Consider the following 22,054-nt stretch of genomic DNA (forward strand, 5'->3'; position numbering starts at 1 on the left):
CAGTATTTTCTATGGTTTAGACATCCCCAATTACTTGTTTAAATTCTTCATCTGAAATTATCTTCAGCTGCTTCCCTATCCCTTCATCTTCAATCGGATGATTTCTAGCTTATTACTATCCTTTTTGAAATGGGGTACTCAGAACTGAATACAATAGGATAATGATAGTATGCCTAGGGACTACTATACTAGAGCTAATATTTCTCTACTACTGGGCACTATCTCTTATTCAATGTAGCCTAAGTTTTGGTTGGCTTTTTTCCTACTTTATCATAGCACTGATGAATCAAAAATGTTGGCTTATGTTGAATCTGCAGACAATAAAAACTTCCAGATCTTTTTCAGGTGAAATTGGCTTTTCAAATTCAACTTTGAAACCTTATATCAGTCTCTATTAAATAGTATCTTATTAAATTCAGCCCAAATTTCTAATGTGTCAAGATCTTTTTGAATACTGATTATGCACTCCAAGTGTAAGCTTTCTCTTAGTTTTTTTTTTTTTTTTCATCTAAGTATTTTATAAACACGTTGCTCTTTTTGTCCAGGTTTTTAATAAAAAATGTTAAGGCTCACAAGGACAAATACTCTGGAGTATTACACTAGAGAAAAATTTCCAAGTTGATACTGAATCCAAATCTATCTAACATATCCTCTACAATATCTACCAATATAGCATCAGTGACTTTGTTACCAAGTTAGTTTAAACCTACACAAACTGTAACTACAAAAAATTCTCTGCTAGCATATTAATCCTATAAAAAGAAGAAATGTGATTAGTCTGTTATGTCTTGTACTAAATAAAGCAATGTTGGCTCTTTGTGATGATCATTTCCTTCCTGGGGTAACAGAATTTAAGACTAAGTTAAAAGGATCTTCTAAGTATGAAAACCGAGGTTCAAATGCTGACTACTGGATTGATGTTAGGCAAATCCCATTATCTCTCTAGGATTTAGATTTTTCATTTATAAAATGAAGACGTTGGATCAAACTAAATGACCTCTTGGTCTCCCTTTAGCTCTTAAACTAGTGATCCTAGATACTCATTAGAGATCTCTTTAATCACACATTCTAAAATTATACCAATGGACTATGCTTTGCAAATTCTTATGTATTAAAACGTTGCTGCTATTATTATCTCCATATACTTGTATTGTAACACACATGTGTATACACACACACACACACACACACATACACATTCCTACAGTGATTCTATTTTATATGCCATTCTATGAAACTTTCTATCTCCAAGTTCAATTCACACTTCCAGAAAGATAAAGGTCTGTTCCTTGAGGAAGGTATGACATGTATCCTTTGGTAGGTCACTTAATTTTAAGCTTCAATTACCTCCTGAGTAAAATGAATAAGATGGAGTAGAAATTATCAATGATTCTATAGCCTTTAATAATCTAAAATACTATTTTCATTTGGATTCAGAGATCTCAGAGTCTCTCGATACAAAAGCTGTGATTGAAATAGGGAAATAAAAATAAAATTTTGATTAGAGAATGAAAATTGGAATGATTTATTCCAGAATTCTAGAATTATAAGAGATAAGGCTTTGAGCCTTGGACTCAAACCATAGATCCCAGATCTACAATCATATAGGCACAGTTTGATGCTTCTGACCCTTGCCTTTTATTCTTTTGTTCTAAGTAATGATTCAATCATTCAACACTTATTGAGTGTCTTGAATACTCTGGACCTTTTATTTGGCAATGTGGGTGATTAAAAGAGGAAATCACAATATGTAGCAAGAAGAATATGCAAGTTGAACCCAAGAAAATATAGTTCAAAGTTTCATTCTGCCTGTAACCAAATTGTGAGCTTGGATAAATCATTTCCCTTCTTTTTTGCTTAGGAATGATGCTTTATAAAATGCAAGTACAGACTAAACAATTTTTAAAATTATTTCAAATTATTCTGTGATTCTTTGAATAAGTCACAGTCCCACAAGGATTTTACTACATATTTATAGTGGGGGATGAAGAAGAGAAAGGAAGCACAAATATAAATATCCTACAAAGCTGAATATAAAAATAAAAAAGAAATTGCTTAGAATTCATGAGAGGGGAAAAGGATACCATATAAAAATTGTGGAGGTAAAAGAAGGTTTTATAAATGTGGTGGCAGTGGAGATGAATCTTTAAAAAAAATTAGGATTTCAACAGATAAGGATGGTGGACATTCAAGGCATAGGAAATGACATGAACAGAGGCACATAAATGAGAAAGCAAGGAGTGCATTTATGGAATGGCAAGTCATGCAAGTTTGTCTGATTTAGTGTGAGGAACAGTAGTGGGAGAAATGGATGGAAAACACATTGAAATCAGATCCTTAAATGCCAATATTTCTCCCAACATTAATCCCTCATGAATGCCAACAATCAGAAAACATCTGTGCCCAATGAGGCACAGAAATCGAAGAATATGCAACCTCACATTAAAAGGAAATTTAGCATTTTCAAGTTGTTGTTTTTTTTTAATGACTTTCTCCCCTTTTCCCATGCATACCCTCTGATCTTCAAGAAACAGGCCAATGTCCCAATTTGCCTTAGATCCATTCCCAGGGCTTCCTGAGTAAAGAAGATAAACTAGAAATTCCAGCAAATAAAATTTGAAAAATAATAAGTGGCAAGGTCCATCTCCAGTATGTGCATGTCTCTTCCTCTGTCTCTCTTTCTCTCTCTTTCTCTTATATTTCTGGGCTGCAGTCTCATTTTATCTCTGTTTCTCTGTCTTTTTCTGTCTTTGTCTCTCTATCTCTTTCTCACTTCTTCTTTTCCTTTACTCCAAGACAGCTAAGAGAAATAGAGGAAAGGAGAGGAAAGGTGAGAGGAAATGTGAGAAATAAGATTCTTGTCTTTGTATTGCTACAAAGGAGCCTTGCCTAGTTGGAGGAAAACTATCCCTGAATATAGTTGAAAATAAAAGTTGCCTCTAAGCCTGAGAATGTGTGATCTTCATCTAAATCTTTCCTCACCCTATTTAAATCAAATCCACCATTCAAAGTTCAGGTAAAATCTTTCCTCCTAGGTGAAATCTTCACTAGACCCCGGATATAAATAATTTTACTATCTAAATCTTATAGGATTTCATTATTTGTACATGTTTGCCACATATTCACTGTCTTGAATGGTATTTGTTGTTTTTGTTATTATTAATAAAAATATTCCTAATGATAACTTGTACTTGTATAACACTTTACATTTAAAAGTCATTCACAATTCTGATGTCATTTGATCATCACCAGTAACGGGCAAAAAGGAGAACCTAAAAAAGATTCCTGTATTTGAGTATTAGTTTCTAAATACTAAAAGTATGAAATGGAATAAGTAATTTCCCCTTTCAGGTTCTCAGTTTCATGATTTATAAAGTGGAAATCCAATCTTTGCTCTATCTCCCTCACTTGGCAGTTCTGAACATCAACAAAAATGCTTCATTATTATATGATGCTATAGAAAGACAAAATAGTATTAGAAGGTGAGCGGGCTGTCTGTATTGATGCCCCTCATCTGACAGGAGAACACCATTGATGAGTAACTCAAGAGCAAGGAAACGGTTGACAGCTTTGACAATAGTTGCTTCAACAAGCACTTCCTAAAGTTCACCAGCCAACAGAAGCAAGGCTTGCCATCTGTGCAGCCTCCCCAAAGCAAGAATAATTAATTCCTAGAAAACAACCACAGACTTTTCCACTAGCTATTGCCTGACTTTCAATGTCCTCCCACAGAAGGCAAAGAAGGCTGGGCCACCAATCAAGGGAAAGTCCTAAGCTCCAGGCTAGAAAAATAATTGACAATTACTTCCTCCTTACAGGAAGGTTCCTTTTGACTGGGGGAAAAGGAGGGGCCAAGTCTTTCACTCAGTATTCATCACTTTCTTTCTTTGTTTACCATTCTATATTATAAGGTACATTCCTAAATTTTCTGTTCTATCTTTGAGATGTAAACATTCTATAGTCTAACATTCTGAGTTCTAATATGCTATAGTTCAAGATTCCTTCCTATTCTAACCTTTTATATCCTAATATTCTTTGTTTTAAGACCCATTCTAACTGAAAAATACACATACTCCATAATTCTATACAATGGATCATATTCAATAAATATTTGATTGATTATCAGAAAGAATCATCACAGTTACTGAATTTAGCAGGATAAAACTTTAGTCCATACCATTTCTTTTCTTTCACTTTTTGCTCTAGAAATCTGAGAACAAACTCATGCAAATTCCCATAAAATGTGGAAACACCGTTTTTTTAAAACTGCCTCTGAAATAGTTTAGACATGGAAGTTTCCTTCAGAGGAGAGAGGATTTTTAGGGATGGCTTAGGTTTACATTAAGACAATTGTACTCAATTCATTATTTCAGCAGTACTATTTAGACAACTAATATGAAATTTCTTTTTTAAAGAAGGAGGAAGAAGGAGGAAAAAGAAAAGGAGGAGGAGAAGAAAAAGGAAAAAGAGGAAGAGAAAGAAGAGATAGTGGTGGTAGTGGAGGAGGAGGAAGAGGAGCAGGAAAAGAATTATTTTGATAGTAATGGTTGATGGCAGTACTAAATTGGAAAGAAATATTACAAAAAGTCTAGAGAGGGCAACTTAAGCTTGAAGACAGTGGAGGCAGAAGACGTGAGCTTGATTTCTGGATTTAGGTGATCTTAGAAGCAAGACTAACTTCCTTATCTATAAATGGAAATGACAGTAATTATATTACTATCTACTTCACAGAACTGTTCTGAAGAAAACATTTTTATACTTAGAAAATTGTTGTCTAAATATGAATTATTTCCCTGTTCAACTTTGCCCTAAGTGAAAATTATAAAATTCATTAGTAATAACTTCTCAGAGTTTCTTTTACTTACTAACACAATCAATATAAGAATTAGGGAAGTTGTTTGGTATTGGATATTGATCCTGGATCTGGAATCAGTGAACTGAGGTATTATTAACTAGCTCTGTGATCTTGGTGGAAACCTTTAACTTCTCTGGGCCCTAGTTCTTCAACTTTTTCATGTTAAATGAGACTAGCCAATAATATGGCCCCTAGTTTCCACTCTAGCATTAGATCCTATGAAACATGACTGTTGAAATTGGGTTGGGGTAGAAAGATAGGAAACTGGGGATCAGTCACTCCTTCTGATTACAACTAGATTGAAAATGCCTTAAAAGCAGGGGATTGATCCTTCAAGAGCAAACAGACCAGAACTTGAGCATGCTATATTCCCTCGGGGGGCTACATGCTTACTCATTGCTGAGACTTTTCTAGAATCCTCAGAAAGAATAGAACCTAAAGCCAATTCAGGAACCACAAAAGAAAATCAATCTTCATATCCACACTTCATTTCTGACCTCAAATATTATGAAGCAATCTTATTTCCCTATCTTTCTAAGCACAACCCCCATTTACTAACCACAACTGGCATTTATAGAGCCCTCTATAGTTTGTGAAGTACTTCACATGAGTATGTTATATCATCTGAGTCTCACAAACCGAGATAGTGAATGTACCACAATATCCATATTATAGATGAGGAAGTGAAGTTCAAAGAGGTTAAGGTTTTATCTATCACTGCTATATAAGGCGATCAGAATGCCAGATCAATTTTAATTCCCTGGTCAATTTGAGAATACAGAGTAAGGAGCTTAGTTAGAAAAGCAGCTAACATGGAAGTGAGTGTGTGCCCTTCTCCTTCCAGAGGAAACATAAGGAACTACTCTGGTCATTAGGGAACTAGTTGACTGAGATGAAAGAAGATAAATTTGTGCCAGAGGAAGTGTACCTATTGTGGTCTAAAAGAGTAAACTAGGACATGATGCATTTCTATTCTGTTTTCCCTTTTTTCATTTCCCTCACATGCTTTCTATTCCAGGATACAGGATAGGTAGGTATGATATATTGAGCACCAATCCTGGAGTCAAGAAGACCTGAATTCAAACCTGGCTTCAGATACTAGGTGTGTGACTTTGGGCAAACTATTCGCCCCTGTTTGCCTTAGTTTCCTTATCTGTAAAATGAGCTGGAAAGGAAAATGGGAAAGTAATTCATAATGTTTGCCAGGAAAACCCAGAGATGAGGTTACAGAAATTTAGACATGACTGAAATGACTCAACAACAACTACATCAAAATATATAACAGGGGCTGGTTAGAATTTTTTTCTCTCCCTGTCCCAGGAACAGAAAATGGCGACTTACAGAAATAGATGAGGAACAGTCTATGCTGATCTGGGAAAATTGCAATTTTCTACTCTTGAGGAAAAGGAAGAAGAATTTCTAGCCCCCTCCCAGCCCCATTCTACTACTAAGTGCTAGAAATTTTTAAAAAAGTTGAAATAGAAATGTATGAGATACCCATCAGTTACCTCTTATCAAACAGAAAAGGAGCATCGTGATCAGAATGGTACAGTTGGAAAGGCATTGAATATGAAGTCAGAAGTTTTAGTTTTAAGGCTCTGTATTGTGACCAGTGTGACTATGGAGAAATCATTTTGCCTCCTGAGACAACAGTTTCTTTATTTTTCATGTGAGAGGGTGGGACTAAATGGTCTCTGAGTCTCATTCAGAGTGATATGTAGGATACCTTTTAGGTCCAAATTTTCGATCTTCTTTAAGACAAGAACACCTTTTCTGTTTTCTGGATTTTACCATATATGGGACGTTTTTTTCATAGTAGCCTGATGAAACATACATTTATCATCCCCATTTTGCAGATGAGGAAATAAAAGGTAGAGTCTGGTCAGGGGTACATGCAGCCGCTGTGGATACAGCAATAGTAGCAATGACAAACATTCTAGTACCAAAGATTATAAGGGAGATGAGACTAAAAACCAAAAGAGATTCTAAGGGACCTCTGAACCATTCCTGGGAACAAGAATGGGTGTCAGGTGACAGCTTCATCACAGTAGTGGTTCTAAGCCCAAAGACAGAGGTAGGAATCATTTCTAACTTTTAGCATGTACATAAGTCTTGAGTGAAGTAACCAGGATTGGAAAGCAAGACCAAAGGGGATTCAAGCATTTAAGTCACTCTAAACCTGCAGAATTTCCCAGCAGGAAACAGTGATGGAGTCCAGCAGCAGTCTACTAAAATCAGTCACACACAATCCGACAGACCCAATCTGGGTTAGGAACATTTAGAGTTCAGACCAAGAGAAAAGTGACCAAATGTCAGCCCAGATCATAATAATTTGGAAGCACTAAAAAACTCTAGGCCACAGACTCTGAGAAGTAAAAAAAAAACAGGGCATAATCCACCCCCCAAACTCAGCCACCTCCTCCCCAATCCCCAAAATGAGCAAAGCCCAACACTAACTTAAAGGTCAAATTAAAAAAAAACATTGTCTGTTAGAGAGCACAAACAAAACAAACAAAAACAAGTAAACAAATAAAGAACCATTCTACCACAAAGCCCTGCTATGGTGACAAGAGACCTCAAGCCACAGAAGGAAAAAAAGACAATGACTTGAAAAATATCTACAATCAAAGCCTCAATGAAAAATGAAGATTAGCCATAAGACCAACAGGAATTCTTAGAAAACTTAAAGAAAAAAAAAATTTAAAGGCCAAAAATGGTATAGAGGAAAAATGGGAAAATAAATGAGACCTAGGCAATAAAATAATAAACAAAAAATTAACAGCTGTGTTAAAAAGATACAAAACATTACTGAAAAAAATTAAAGACTTAAACATTAGAATTGACCAAGTAGTAAAAGAGTAAGAAACATTATTGAAGAAAATAATTCCTTAAACATTTAGAACTGGCCAATTGAGAAGGTAACAACTCCATAAGACATCAAAAAATAACAAAACAAAATAAATTTGCAAAAATTTAAAAGAAAATATTAAGCATTTCATTATAAGACCAACCATATTCTGGAAGGAAAAGAGATTTATTTAACATAACCTGTTTAGCAAAACTGACAATAATCCTATGGGAAGGGGTGATAATATTACATTGGAATAATCTTAAAAGAAGAATGGAAGGTAAAAAAGAGAGATACACTTGGAGAGAGGGAAAGGAGGGGATAAAAAAGGAAAATTATCTCACCTGAATGGATTTACAGTATTTACAGGAAGAGTTTGTACAATAGAATGAGCAATTGGAGAAATTGGAATGAGAAACACTTCATTTGACTTGCATGTCATGGCATCTCCCTGATGTCAGGATGCTCTTCAAAAACAAAGGGCAAACAATTTTTCTGAGTAGTAGTAGAAGCTACCTTACTAAGGACTCAATTGGAACTGGATAATTGAGCTACACAGTCCTTTGTTGTCTTATCTTGTCGTGCCTTTCCTTTCTTTCCCCTCTTCCCACTAATACTATACATAGAATGGAATGTTATCAAAATTCTTAAAGAAAAGCTGAAATGATTTATAGGAGAAAATAGATAGTAAAACTATACTAATCAAAGATCTCAAATTATTTCTCTCAGACTCAGGCAAATGTAATCACACAACAATCAAGAAATAAGAAAATGAACAGGATTTTAGAAAAGTTGGATTTCAAGGAAAATTAAAAGATTTTGAGAAGGATACTAAATGGGAATAGGAAGAATTATAACTTTTTTCTTATTTATACATGGCACACTCAACAAGTTGGCCATGTATTAGGGCACAAGGGCCTCATAAACCAATACAGAAAAAACAAAATATTAAATGTATCTTTTTCTGACAATAATACAATAAATATTACATTTAATAAAAGACATTTGAAGTATAAATTAAAAATTAATAGGAAACTAAATAATTTAATACTAAAGAATGGGTAGGTCAAAGAACAAATCATAGAAATTTAATTTAATGAATTAATTTAATTAATTTATTGAATAAATTCATTATAAATAATGATGAGACAATGAACCAAATTTTTGAGATTAAGTCAAAACAACACTTCAGCAAAAATTCATAACTTTAACCAGTTCTATCAATAAAAGAGAAAAAGTAAAAAAAAAAATTAGATGAAGCTGGGGAAAAAAAAAAGCTAGAAAAACAAGTTAATCTCCACCCATCTCCAATTAAACATTAAAAAAAAATTATTTTGGAGATCAAAGGCAAGATTAATAAAACTGAAAGGAAAAAAAATAAACAATGAACTAATAAATAAACTGGCAGCCAGGGGATTCAATGATCAAGATTCCTGGACCTAGAGTTAGGAAAACATATTTTGCTGAGTTCAAATTTAGCATCAGACACTTATTAGCAGTGTAATCCTAGGCAAATCATTTAACCTTGTTTGCTTCAGTTTCCACATCTGTAAAATGAGCTGGAAAAAATGGCAAACTATTCTAGTATCTCTGCCAAGAAAATACCCCAAAGGGGTCACAAAGAGTTGAACATGACTGAAACACTAAACAACAAACAATAAAAAAGGAAGGAGCTGGCTTAAAAAAAAACAAAATAGATAATTAGCTAATTTGATTTTTGGAAAGAGAAAGAAGAAATTACCAAAATCAAAAATAAAATGAATAAAATCACAGCCAATGAATATGAAGTAAATTCAATTATTAGTAAGTCATTTAGCTCAACTATGTGCCAACAAAGCTGATGATCTAAATTAAATTTATGTATATTTATTTAAAAAAAATCAAACACACACATGCAAACAAAAAAAAAAAAACATAAACTTCACAGGTTAGAAGATAAGGAGATTAACAGGCTTAAATAAGTCTTAGAAAAAAGAAATTGTCCAAACCATAAATGAACTCCCCCTCTCCCCCACTCTTATCCTATCCCATCACACAAAGACGACTTAGGAACAGATGAATTTACAAGCAATTTTACTAAATATTGAAAAAAACAATTAACACAATACAACATAAACTATTTTAAAAATAAATAAAGGAGCAGTACTTCTAAATCCCTCCTATAACAAATATGGTCTTGATATCTAAAGCAAAGGGAGCTAAGAGAGAAAGAAAACTTTAGACAAATTTTCATAATTAATTTTAGTACAAATAACTTGTTGCAAATAAAATAACTAAATAAAATACTATTCAGGAGATTATAACAATATATCATAAAGATCATATATCTTGACTATGGTAGATTTATATAAAAAATTCAGGATTGATTCAAGATTAGGAAAACCATAAATATAATTGAACATATCAATAACAAAAAGAACAAAAATTATATGATTATTTCAACAAGTTCAAAGAAAGCTTTTTGACAAAATACAACACTCGTTTTTTTCTTTTTAATGATGAATTACAGCTACCTAAAACTAAGACCACATATAATCTATAGAAGGGAATCAACTAGAATCCCTTACCAAAAGAACAGAGATGAAGAAATTTGGACATTATTATTCTTATTTTTAATATACTGACAATCCTAGTTATAGCAATTATACAAGAAAAAAAATAGGTATAGGAATAGTCAATGAGGAAAAAAAAACAACACTTTTTTTTTTTTTTTGCAAATGTTTTGATGGTTTACTTTGAGAATTCTAGCATTTGAACTAAAACTCTGATCAAAACAATAACATTAGCAGAGTTGCAGTATATAAAATAATGCTACACAAATCATCAGTATTTCATTACCAATAAAACTAAGAAAGAAGGGATAGAAAGAGAAATTCAACTTAAAATAACTGCAGACAGTACTGAATAGTAGGAAGTCCATTTGTCAAGACAAACCTAAAACTATATAGGTATGATTATAAAATACTAGATACAACTGTAGATATAAATAATTAGAGAACTATTAATTGTTCATGGGTATGTTGCGCCAATGTTATCAAAATGGCAAGGCTACCTAAACTATATTTACCTTACTATAATGCCAAACTACCAAAGAATTATTTTATTGAATTAAGAAAAAATAACAAAATCTGTCAAAATCAGTGAAGAAAATGTGAGTTGTAGCAGTACTGGATTTCAATATATACACAAAGATGCAATTATCAAAATACTTTCATGTTTACTTAAAATTAAAGGTTGATCAATGGAACAGATTAGATACACAACATACACAAGCAAATGAACACAGTAATCTATTGTTTGATAAACTCAGATTCCTATACTGGGTCAAGAACTTACTATTATTTGACATAACTTGGGAAAAGTGGAAAGTAATCTTGCATAAATCAAACAGAGACTACAATTTTACATAATACATGAGAAGCTCAAAATGAGTACATAATTTAAAAATAAAGAATGATATCACATAAGCACATTAGTGGAGAAAGCAAGAATCTGTTGTACCTATGGATAGAAGTATTCATGACCAAACAAGAGATGGAGAAGTTCATGGATGACAAAATGAATAATTTTAATAACATAAGTTTTAATTACACAAGCCAAACAAATTCAGCTAAAATTAGAAGAATATCAGCAAACCAAGAAAATATTGTTGCAGGAAATTTCTTTGATAAATATCTCCTCTCTAAATTATATAGGAAATTGAGTCAAATGTATAAGAACAAGAGACATCCCCAAATGATAAGTGGCCAAAGGATATAGACAATTTTCAGAAAAAGAAATCACAACTATCAATAGCCATATAAAAATGCTCCAAATCCTTAATAATTAGAGAAATATAAATTAAAACAATTATAAAGTAGCACTTTATATCAAATTGTCTACTATGATTAAAAAAAAAGGTAATAAGAGAAATTTAAAGGGTACAGGGGAAAACAGGTACGTACACTAATGAACTGCTAGTGGACCTGTTAACTAGGTCCCAACCATTTTGGAAAGCAATTTAGAACTATGCCCAGAAGTCTACTGAGGCTCTACCTGAATATACCATTGGTTCTCTGCTTTTCCTTCTCCTTTGCTTGATCTTCATCTTGATCACACCTTTTAACCATGGTGGAAACCAAGGTTGGGTCCTGGTCCATCTTCTCTTGTCCTTCTATCCTGCTTCACTTAGTGATATCATCTGAAGGCACTTATTATTTCATGCCTGGATTATTACAATGACAATTGGGCTACCTGCCTCAAGTCTCTCCATTTTAATCTAAATTCCATTCATCCACCAAAGTAATTTTCCTTAATAGCAGGTCTGACCATGTCACTCTCCCTTATAAATTCCAGTGGCCTCCAAAATTAAATACAAAAATCTCTGTGTGGCCTTCAAAGAACTTAATAACCTCTCTCCCTTCTACCTACCCAGTTTTTTTTTTACAAGTTACCTTCTATCACATATTCTTTGATCTGACACTGGCCTCCTGGCTATTTCACAAATAACATACTTTATCTCTGAGCTCTGAGAATTTCCTCTGGCTGTTCTCCATTCTGGGAATGATCCTTCTCTACATCTCCAACTATGGGTTTTCCTAGCTCTTTTTAAGTCCTAACTGAAATTACACCTTTTTTTGGACGCCTTTCTATTCTCTCAATCTAGTGCTTCTTTTTTAAATTATTTATTATTTATTTTATATACAGCATACTCAAACATTATTTGTTTGCTTGTTGTCTCTTCTCATCAGACTGGGAGATCCTTGAGCAGGACCAGTCTTATTTATTTATTTATTTATTTTTATATTCCCAGCATTTAGGACAGTACCTAACACAAAGTAAGCTTTTACTCTGACTAATTTACTTAGGGTTTCTCTTCAAAATTATATGAATTTTGGTTTTTAGATTTTATAGATCGCATTATGACTATTTAGAAACCTTATTAAATTCTTTCCTCGATTTGTTGTGGATTCTAGATAAAGAAAGCTAAGTTATACATATGTATAATATTAATGCACTTTATGGTCACTTCTCAGTTTATATATCTGTCTAAATATCAATCTATTCATTTAATTATCTCTTTGTGTATGCATGTATATATGGCTGACCTGTGAGAGAAACCATAAATTAATTATAATAACTACTGGAGAAAACTTGAACATATATGTACATGATGGGATGTTACAGAAAGGGGTAGATTTCCCTCAGTAGAAAGAGGAATTTGCTAGGAATTGGGGTCCTTAGAAAAGGATACTTTAGGAACTATAGAGATTTTAGTCCAGTTGCTCTTTCAGCAAGATCTAGATGAAAATTTGTCAGGAAAAAAATTGTACATGAGATTCCTCCTACAGATATTGGCTGAACTTGAAGGCTTCTGGAGTCAGATGCTTAGAATAATGTATATTCTGAACTTATTCTCATTTCTAATATTCTGAATCCAAAAATCTCTTCTAGATCTAACATTATTTGTTGTTTTGTGTTCTATTATTTTGCTTTAAGAACTCTTTCAGCTCTAACATTCCCTTTCATAATCCTTGTTTCTAAGCGTTTTAATAACTTTAATATTCTTATATTCTATAGTCCCTTCTTCTACCTGTATAGTCTTCTACCTATGTTCTAAGATCTTTCTCAGCTTTGGTACTCTGTGATTATATGATTTTTCAGCTTTCCATTTTCTTCATGGCAGAGTGCCCTGGTACTTAGAAAATCTATTTTCTGATAGAATGATATACTAAAATTTGAGAATATTTGAGATTGTTTACTTTAGGAATGATATACCTTCAGCTGCACTAACTCATTTAGAATTTACATTTTTTCCTCTCTTTTAAAGCCTCTCTGCATCATAAAACAATGGGGAGGATCTGGACACTCTGGTCCCAGTTAACTGCATGTTCCCCCCTTCCCCATCCTACTAGAAGGATACATACAGGAAATCACCAAGGAACAAGAGAGTATGGCTATGAAATCATTCAACCAGAAGAAGACATTTCTCTGGCTCTCCCTTCCTTCCCCTTCCTTTAGTTCAGACGCCCCTAGCCAGCACAGGGAAAGGGGAATCCAAGGGCACAGATGAACTGAAAATGATGCACATTAGCTAGAGAGTGTGTCAGACTCAATTAAGCTATTCATCTTCAAAAGACCAACCTATAACTAGGGGGTAACTGAAGAAAACCAGACCAAGAAAAGATCTATGGGTTGAAGAAAAAAAGAACAAAAGGCTAGTTCTGACTATTATCATTTCAGTAATGCATAAAAATTTTAAGAACAACTTCCTAGTTAAGAATAACAGTATTTATGTTTATAAAGTATGTTTTGTGTTTTGAAATATTTTAATATACATAGTATTATAGTGAAATAATAGTGAATGGAGAGTTAGAATAACTGAGAGGAATCTTGGCTTAGTGAATAGTCTATGTGGTAAGAAAAACTTGGGTTCAAATCCTGACTCAGGGTATTTATTAATTATGTATTAAGCCAAGCCATTCATTTTCTCCATGTTTCATTTTCCTCATCTGTAAAATGAATGTATCAGGCTCAATGTCTACTAAATTCCCTTTTAGGTATAAATTTATAATCTTAAAATCCTATAATAAATCTTGGGCATGAATTCTGGGTTACCTGTGTGACCTTGAATTTGTCATTTGATTTTCCTAGAACTTAAATTACTCCTTTGTAAAATAAGAAAGTTAGATTAAGTAACATCTAAGTCATTTTAAGAGTCCTGTTACATAGGCAAGGCAGAGGTTCATTGGATCATAGCTCCGTAACTGGAGCACCTAATACAGCAAATTTATTTTTCAAATGAAGAAATTGAAGCTCAGCGAAGTAACTAGTCAAACCTTATACAATAACTCTTACAGTAAGTTAGAAACAAAACCAGAACTTGAACCCAGTTCTCCTGACCAATCCAATGCTCTTTTTATTTACTGGTCTTATGGAAATTATCTTTAACTTCTGCCCTTAAGAGGCGAAAAATTCAAATTGCAAAATTTAAGGACTTAATTACTCTGAAAAATAAAGAATTTATAACTAGAGAGCATTGTTTGGCCTGAATATTACATTTTGCTTTAAATGACCATGGATATCCTCAAGGAAGTATTATTATATTCTGAGGCTTGATTCAATCAATAAAATATTGCCCACAAATAGAAGTATCTAGAAGACCTCACCATCTAAAGGGAACTTCTCATCCTTTTGGACCTTATACTAGATATCTCTATAACAGGGAGAAAATTCTTTAATAAGGATGCATCTCCCAGATTTTTTCATCATGCATCATTTTTCAGTCATGCACATTCCAGTTTTATGCCTCAATTTATATGAACAATTAGAATATTGTTGAATAAAGTTACCCTTATATTTGGACATTCAAGGAATCCAAATGATCTTAATTAATGAATTGAAAATTCCCTGAATATGCATATATTTTGTAAATATAAAGCTTTAATAAAAAATGAAAATTCCCTAAATCAAAACATATAAGGCTTTATTTTTGTTATCAAAAATTATTTATGTAATTAGCAAAAAAATTAATAAATAAGGAAATACAGGAGGATCAAACAGAAGTATAATATATTTCTTTCAGGCATTTGAAATTCTATAGATTAAGTCTGTTGTAAAAAACATATATAATTTTTCCTGTTAAGTGTCTTGAGAATCTTTGAGTTTTTCCTAAGAATTTTTGTTGAGGGGAGGAAGGAATCTCTTGTATCTCTTTCCCCAACACAATCCTTGAACATAGCTGTAGAAATCTGTGCTTGTCTACTTAAGCCAGAGGCAGTATACCAAGATCCTAGCTGTCTGTCTTGTGTTTCTTTTCCTGAACACTGATGCCGAATAGCCATGTAGAGATGACTATTACTAACCTTGATGGCAAACACATGTTTCCAAGAGATTAGGCTATTGTAGCTCTAGGTATTGGTTTCTCAGTAGGAGATGATCACCACAATTTCTTAAGGTAAAAAAAATGATTACTAACATGAGGATGTTATAGATGAAAGGATTAAGAAACCTCAAGCCATATTCTGACTTTCCAGCAGTTATGGAGAGCGACTGTATTGTTCAGTCAGTACAGATCTTAGGTGAAAGTCAATGATTATTTAGCAGTCCTACAAATTATTTTATGTTTTAAGCATTTGTATTATGAGAGTGTCATTGGATACTGATTCATATTTTAGTACTGCCAATATATGTTTATAAATCTTTTATGTTTTAAATATTTTTTGTTGAGAAATAAATAGCTGTCTCCACATGAAGAAGAAAAAGAAAAGAAAACTCTGCTCTTTTTGCCTATTTCCATTTTCAATATTCTTGGTATGTTCATAGACCATTATCTCAGATTTCATAGGAAAAAACCATTGTAATATTGTAATCAATGATTATTATTTCATTATTTTAGTATCTTCTCCTCTTTAAGAAATCTTAAATATCAGTTCATTTCAATAATTAAAACAAGTTGGTTGAGTGATGTACAAAGGAAAATATAATTGGACAAGAAATGCCTATTTCCCAGATTATGGTTTGTAGTAGAGAAACCATATTCATTTATTCATAAATCTTGGACATATAATGGAACAATGAGTGAAACTCATCAGAATAAAAAGAAAAAATGAATTTGTATTGAATTTGGAAAATTGTGCTATACTTTCAACCATTTCAAGTTACCTGTACACATACATGCATACACACCCGTGTGTGCACACACACACAACACACAATGTTATATTTCTGGGAATCATGGAACATCTTGATCCCCCCAAAATCAAAATTGTATATGACCCAAAGGGCAGGAAAGAAATGAAAAGAATTAAAGCTCCTTGAAGGCAGACACTGTTTTGTATATGTCTTTGTATCCCCACGTACCTTGAAGAGTTCTTGGAGCACAGAAAGTACTTACTAAATGCTTATTGATTAATTGGTTGAGCATGAGTAAAAATAACTAACCATATTGTCATGATAGTTATGGAATAAGAGATATAAAAAGCCAACATGGAAATACATGACTGCAAGAGAAGTTAGACCAATCATCTATTGAAAGCAAAAAATAAGTAATCATGGAGAAAAAAGGCTTATAAGAAGGCCTTCAGCATAGATAGGGTGCTTTGTAAAAAAATCATGAGGGAACATGAGGAAGAATCACACAAGAAGAGAAGGAATGAATAAACTGCTTTTGAGACCAAGTCTTGCATGTATGAAATCACAGAGCTATCTAAGGGTGAACTTACAGGAATTTGCAAGGACTAGTTTTTCTATGAGCTCACCTAGTTCAAGCAGCTCCTTTACTTTATGTAAGAAGAAACTGACATCTAGAGGGGCTAAATGACATTCCTATGGTACATACTGAGAAAGCTTCAGAACTAGACTTTAAATATAGGTCATCCGACTCCAGATCTATTAATTGTCACACTTCACCACACTTCCTGTGACAGCTTATTTTATTGTATACCTGGGGTCACAGGTTCTGGTTCTCACAAAAAGAGGAAGCATGAAGGCTTCTAACGAAGGTAGGGTGCAACCATGAAAAGAATAAAAAGTTTCAGAGTTATTGTGTGTGATACACTCATGCACATGCTCAATCTGAAAAATAGTTGACAGAGAGACAGACAGACATAGTTGGAGATAGACAGAGACAAAATTGAATTGGGAAATGTGTGTAAAGCAGAGAGTAAAAAAGTCTAATCTAACTGAAAAAGAAGTTTCCTTTCTTTTATATTGGAGATGTTACAAAGGCATCAAAATTTCTCAGTGGCCCAAAAATCAAATCAATCTGTTCAAATAAAGAATATGTCTATGCCAGATTTAACATTCTTCTTTAAAGTCAATTCTTGAGTTAACATTCTCCATCCTAAATAACTCTGAAAGACTTAGGATCTATACAATGGCCATACAAAATTCTAGAATATTCATGATGATGCCCATCTCTGAATAAAAAAAGTGACAGTCTAGAATACAGACTGAGCTTTTTTATGTCCAAACAAACAAATTTATTTTGCTTGACTATTCATGTTTGTAATAGGGATTTTATTTTTTTTATTTTTTTTCCCTCAAGGTACAGGAAGAGAAAGCAGGTGGAAAGCACAACAGGAGGGCTTTTTTGATAGGGAAAAAATTAAAACAATTTGATGCTCTAAAAAGTTCCTTCTAGTTTTCATTTTAGGTTCTGATATTCAATGTTCTAGGATTCATTCTGGCTCTAATATTTTATGTTCTTTATCTAAGTCGCCTGTATTCTGAGGTCCCTTACAGCTCTAGATTATTTTTCCCCTAAGACCCTATGATTAGATTGTAATATGGAAAGAAAAAAAAAGTCAACTAACAAAGGTTGGTTTCAGCTACTACAGTAATTAATCAGGGCAGGGAGCATCAATGGGGGTTAAAGAGATTATATGTAAGAAAGTCAATTTGCAATATCCTTGCTTAACGGTTTCCAAGTGGGCTAGGGTCTTTACGGATGCCTCATGTGTACACATGCAGCCTAGACCATTTAGTTTATTTCTAAGAATTTATCAGATTATGTTTTTTTCCATATTAATAGAGGACTAGTATTTCAGATGAACAAAAAGGGATCTATCTTAAATCTTCTTTTAAATACTTAATCTTATTTTCTATTAGTAAGATTTTTGCTCTTTAGGAAGAAATAAGCAAAGGTAAGAAAGTAGTTAATGTCCAAACTGCAAACATCACATATGAAAAATTAAGAATATACTACATAAGAATATTCTACCCTTCTTATAAGGCAGTTGTGCTATGCAGCTTCTGATGGATTTTTCATAATGATTCTAATATGGCCCTAGGCCCAAGGGATCACATATATTGCATATAAATAAAATACTTAAAATCTGTTTACTCTAATAGTCTATCTACTTAATTCCAAAAGCATCTATTGTTATAAAATGACTCATCACCAAATATAGATTAATAAAATTTTGGAACTGCAATTATTTTCTAATTATCATAAATTCCATTAACCATTGTGATTTTCTAAATAATTTTTTTTTTTCAAACTGTAACATTTTAAAGCTAGAAGGGAAATTAGAGAGGATTTAGTTCAACCTCTTCATTTTAGAGAAAAAGACACTGAGATCCACAGACTGGGAAAACACTCCTAAAGAGAAGAGAAATAGAAAAAGAGAGAGGGAAGGAGGGATGCAGGGAGAAAAGGGGAGAAAGAGAGAGAGAGAGAGAGAGAGAGAGAGAGAGAGAGAGAGAGAGAGAGAGAGAGAGAGAGAGAGAGAGAGAGAGAGCACAAAAACTAGAATCCTTATTTCTAAACAAGGCTTAACTGAATGGACTCCATGATCAGAGGTTGTTGTATGGCTTAGTAGAAAATAGCTGTAGATCTGGGAGGCTTAGGCTTAGGTGTGAATCCTTGTTCCAATATTAACAATTTGTGTGCTCATGGGAAAATCATAATGCCATGGAATATTAATTGCCTCATCAGAAAGCTGGTGATATTAATAATCATAACTTGCTTCTGTAGTGCTTAAGAGAGATGGTATGCATAGTGGATAGAGATTCTTAAAAACAAAAATACTTTTCTTTAGATTTCTCCTATTCTACATGCTGTCTATGTTACCCTGGACATGTCACATAACATCTAGCTGAGACAGCTAGATGTCCCAGTAGATAGAGTGCTGGGCCTGGGATCTGGTCTCAGATACTTATTAACTCTATGATCCTAGGCAAGTCTTTTAACTGCTATCTACTTGAGTTTTCTCCACTATAAAATGGGGTTCATGGGGTTATCATGAGGATCAAATGAGACATTTGCACAGTGTTTGGCACATGGAAGACATTTAATAAATGTTTATTTCCTTTTCCCTTTAGGCCATCTTCTGTGACTGCACATTACAGAGAAGTTGTCAAATTTTAGAAAGTGTCAGGGGGAGTTTCCTTAACTGAGAGTTTTCTGTACCAATGCACACATAGTTCCAGGCCCTATCACTTGAGATTTATAAAGCATCTTCTCACAATAACCCTTTGAGGCAGACAGTATTCATTTCATAAAATAGAAGAAAGAATTAAAACAAAAAACAGCCTATGGAAAACTTGGCATGAGACACAACTGAGCCCTGTCACTCCATAGGCATTCATAGATGAAGCTGGCAGTAGGGTAACAAATGGATAGAAAGTACATCAGATTGGCAAACCTTTCTAAAATGATCTCTTTCATCAACACTGACAAAAGAACTACTTACATGTGTAACATGTGATACCTAGGTATGGAATGGAAGTAGTGGAACTCGAGTTGCTGGAAACAAAGGGGTAGGAATCTCAGTTCTGTTCTTTATTACCTGTATGACCTTCAATGAATGACAAACTCTTGGCTCTTCACCTTCCATATCTATAAAATGAAGTTGTAAGACTCAATGGCTTTGAAGGTCAATACTGGCTCTAAATCTGTGATTTTATCATTCAATGATCTATGGAAAAAACATGCAAAAATTTCATAAGATGAGAAGGCATAGGTGGACTATGTTCTGTATCAAAGGAAAGCATAGCCAGTAACATCACAAAAAAAATGGGAGGGACTTTTGTCCAATCCTTTTTTTCTCATCAATTTTTCCTCTCTCTCTTTTACTTGATTTTCAAAATCCTTTTTGAGCACTTCCAAAGCTTGCAACCAATTCTTATTTTTCTTTGAGGTTTTGCATATAAGAGCTTTGACTTTGTTATCATCTTCTGAGTGTGTATTTTGCTTTTTTTTACTATACTAACTTTCTATGGTCAGATTCTTTTTTCTTTTGTTTGCTCATTTTCCCAGCCTCTTACTGGACTTTTAACTCTGCTAGAATAAGGGTCTATTTCCAGGGTGGAGGGTGCGCTGTCCCAAGCTGTTTCCAGAAATCCTTGTAGGGACCTGACCACAAACACTCCTTTCTGCCCTGGAACTATGAGGAGTGTCCAAGCTCCATATGAAAGTAAGTTCTGATGTGCTAGTTCCTCACTAGTAGTAAAGGGACCTCCTGTGAGCTGAGTCCTGCAGAAGCTGCCCCCTTCTCCACCACCCACATCCCACTCCTGGTTTGCTGGTTTTATAAGGCTCTCTCCCCCTACTAACAAACCTTTCTTCCTGACCTTCCAAGTCCTCTCTGGTATCTCTTGGCTGAGTACCAGTACTGCCACTGATTCAGAGACCCAAAGCCCATACCTGCTTTGCTGGCATTGGGCCGGGATCAGGGCTATGTGATTTTGGATTCCCACAGACCTTTCCTGATGATCTTCTAAGTTGTATTCAGCTGGAAAAAGTTCCACTCCATCTTTCTGAATGTGGTGACACTTTGAAATTTGTTTAGACTCATTATTTAAAAAAATTTAAAGCAATTTGGGGGAGCCTGACTTGACTCCACCATCTTGGCTCCACCTCTCCCTTTTTGTTCTTCATAGATATCATCCAATCCATAATTAAGATTCCGATCTTTTGTGGCTGCAAAACCAGTGCTTTATTTACTACAGCATATATTCTTTCAATCCTGAGCATCAATTTCCCTATCTGTTAAATAGAGGTAATAATTTTGGAACTCCTTACTTCACAGGATTTTTTGTAATAAAAGTAAGCCTTTACAGCATTATTGAAATAAGAACTATAATTATGAGTTATTGAAATATGCATCTCTTTAACTAGGTGAAGAAGCGGATAAAGTGCTAAGCCTAGAATCAGAAAAATCTGAGTTCAAATATAGACTCAGACATTCAGTAGTAGAATGAGGTTGAAAAAATCATTGACCTCTGTCTGCTTCAGCTGCTTCAACTATAAAATGTTTATAAAAACAGTATATACTCTACAAGGTTGTTGTGAGAATCAAATGACTTAATATTTGTAATGTGCTAACCACAATATGGGGCAGTTAGGTGGTGTAGCGGATAGAGTACTGGGCCTGAAATCAGGAAGATCTGAGTTCAAATGTGGACAATTATTGTTATAGTTATGCATGAGTCTACACAAGTCACTTAACCTCTTAATACTCCTTACATCTTCATAACTAAATAACAAAATCCTTTTTTTTTTAAGTAAAAAGACAGCTTGACTAGTAATACTTATGTAAGAGTCAGGAGACCTTATTTTGATACCTGGGCCCACCATTAATTAGCTTTGTAAACTTATTATTTTGCCTCTCCATGCTTCGTCCATAAAATGAAAGTGCAAGAACAGATGCTTTCTATGATCCTTTTCAACTAACATTGTGTCTTTATCTTTATCCCTTCAGTTGTAACATTCTTTGATTCTCTTCAAGATTTACAAATCTCAGAACTATGGAGTTTAAAGGGACCTCAGAAGCCATCTACTACTGCAAGTCGTGACCGAAAAGAAATACTTCTCATGGTAGCCATCTCAGGGTAGGGAGTTGGGGAAAGGAACAAAAATAGTTACC

The 22,054-nt window shown here is 33.7% G+C and overlaps 1 protein-coding gene across 1 annotated transcript in view; it reads right to left on the minus strand.

Moving 5' to 3' along the window:
- BRINP1 (BMP/retinoic acid inducible neural specific 1) overlaps positions 1–22,054 on the minus strand; it is a 167,890-nt gene that overhangs the window by 63,539 nt on the left and 82,297 nt on the right. The gene's annotated exons all lie outside the window — the stretch shown is intronic.

Source organism: Sminthopsis crassicaudata, chromosome 2 (genome assembly GCF_048593235.1).
Source record: "Sminthopsis crassicaudata isolate SCR6 chromosome 2, ASM4859323v1, whole genome shotgun sequence".
NCBI classification, from domain to species: domain Eukaryota; kingdom Metazoa; phylum Chordata; class Mammalia; order Dasyuromorphia; family Dasyuridae; genus Sminthopsis; species Sminthopsis crassicaudata.